We start from the raw sequence: 2,440 nt of genomic DNA, 5'->3' as shown, positions 1-2,440 counted from the left end.
AAATAAAGTGCACCAAAATTAGCCTCAACCTAATTTTGAGATTCTGTTGTGAATGGGAACATAGAATTGGAGCCCCTGGAGTTGAGGAAATAAAAAATAATTCTTTTTTTGAAAAGAACGGAGGCTATGAAAAGCCACTTGCCAGAGGCTGAGGTCTGGGGAGAAACCACCATAACCATCCATTCAGAATGGCGGATCATTTTCTTCAGCCAGAATGCTGGCTGCCGATGCTCTTTTTTGCTTTATTTCCTTTAGTACTACGAACTTTTAGCCATAAAGAAAAAAAAAATACTTGGTGGGCTTGACAGGAAGCATGTCACAGAAACACAGAATTGGCTGATAATAAGTTTATGTTACAGTGTTAAAGCTGGATGATGGCTGTTTTTCCCCCTTCGTTTTGATGAACTTAGGAAAATTTGAGGTTTTTTTAAAACACCAGATTGGCTCATGATGCTTCTAAAGAAGCAGGACAGCCTTTCGTGCCCAACATGGTAGAAACAGTTGTCTTTGTTCTACCAGTCATCAGCTGTGTTACGGAAGAGAATCCACTTACTATCACCATGTTCACCACGTTGGTGGGTTCCGTGAACCTCCTGGAAACTCTTTCCAAAAGAGTTTATGAGAAGAAAACCATGATGTTGTACAAAGAACTCGATTTAGGATCCCATTTCAAGGAAAACGATTTTGCTGCTTTCATGTAGGAAGGGATCACTCCCCCGTGCAGTCAGGCCCTTGAAGTGCTTGTAGGTGTAATTGATGAAGACCCAGTCTTTGTTCTCGTAGTCTGTCTCAGGGTGATTACTTGTTGCCACTGTTGGCTTAAGAATATCAGATTCTGGAAACTCATGAAAGTTTGAGGTATCATCAATGCTTTTGATTTCAATAGATATTGCAGCAGGTCTCTCTCTGATGTGTTCCCAGTCAACACCTTCAAAAAAAGAATTATTTTTTATTTCCTCAACTCCAGGGGCTCCAATTCTATGTTCCCATTCACAGCAGAATCTCAAAATTAGATCCTTGGCTTTCTCAGAAATAGGAACCTCTGGAGGAAAAGTCAAAGTTTCTTTCCAGTTCATCACCTTCTTGTATGTCTCTGGAGGGGTCTTAGAACAGAAAGGTGGGTAGCCAATGAGCATATCATACATGATCACCCCCAGCGACCACCAATCACAGAGCTTGTTGTACCCGGTCTGTGCCTACCCTGGAGAAGGCTAGCTAACGTCTATTTCTTTTCCAGGTTTCTGCTTTCCTTTTGGAATTCATGCTCTGAAAAGTGAAATCACTGGGGAGGCTGTGGTTCAGATTCCTATAAAATTCTGTCCTATGTGCTTTTTTCAGTCCTGTGTAAAGGCCAAAGTCAGAAAGCTTCACATGGCCCTTGCGGTCCAGGAGAAGGTTGTCTTGTTTGACGTCTCTGTGGATGAACCCAAGTTGGTGAATAGAGTCTAAGGCTAACACGGTTTCTGCTACGTAAAACTGAGTCTCTTCTTCTCTCAGCCTGTCTTTTTTTATCAACAGGGTCATCATGTCCCCTCCAGGCAGGAACTCCATGATTAGGTAGAGGTTTAGCTTATCCTGAAAACTATAGAACATTTTCACAACCCACAAACTGTCTGCCTCCACTAGAATGTCGCGCTCTGCACGATTGTGGCCAACCTGCTCTTTTTCAAGCATATGTGCTTTATGAAGTATTTTCATTGCATACACATGCCCGGTATCTTTCTTCTGAACAAGCCACACCTCACCAAAGGCTCCTCTGCCTATTACTTTTAAGGACTCAAAATCTTCCAGTCCAAGTCTTGCTCTCTTCAAAGTAAGAAACTCTGTTTCCTTCCGAGCATGTGCTGATCTCCGGAGTCGTTTCTCTTCAGCCTTGAGGCCTTCTTCTTCCATCACTTTTTCTAACTTCTTTTGTCTCATTTCTCATTCTTCATGTTGAGCAATAAGGTTGCTATAAAAATTCTCCAGTGTCACTTTGATCATTGTCACCCTTTCCTTTGTGTGACTACTCATGGACAAGCAAGGTGTTGAGCCTGTCATTGCCATGGCCAGCATCAAGGTCCTTTCCAATGACTCGGCTCTTCACACCAGGTGGCCAAGTTATTGGAGCTTCAGCATCAGTCCTTCCAATGAAATTCAGGGTTCATTTCCTTTAGGATGGACTGGTTGGATCTCCTTGAAGTCCAAGGGACTCTCAAGAGTCTTCTCCAACACCACAGTTCAAAAGCATCAATTCTTCAGTGCTCAGCTTTCTTTAAGTTCAATTCTCACCTCCACACATAACTACTGGAAAAACCATAGCCCTGACTACAGGGACCTTTGTTGGCAAAGTAATGTCTCTGCTTTTTAATATGCTGTCTAGGTTAGTCATAACTTTCCTTCCAAGGAGCAAGTATCTTTTAATATGGTGGCTACAATCACCATCTGCAGTGATTTTGGA

General features: G+C 42.4%; 1 pseudogene; it reads right to left on the bottom strand.

The window, feature by feature from the left end:
- Positions 1-616: 616 nt before the first annotated feature.
- Positions 617-2,051, bottom strand: LOC789605 (serine/threonine-protein kinase 38-like; annotated as a pseudogene).
- Positions 2,052-2,440: the final 389 nt, after the last annotated feature.

The sequence above is a fragment of the Bos taurus genome, chromosome 11 (assembly GCF_002263795.3).
Source record: "Bos taurus isolate L1 Dominette 01449 registration number 42190680 breed Hereford chromosome 11, ARS-UCD2.0, whole genome shotgun sequence".
In the NCBI taxonomy this organism is placed as follows: Eukaryota; Metazoa; Chordata; class Mammalia; order Artiodactyla; family Bovidae; genus Bos; species Bos taurus.
The sequence above is the reverse complement of the archived record's forward strand: the minus strand, read 5'-3'. Positions and strand labels throughout refer to the sequence as shown.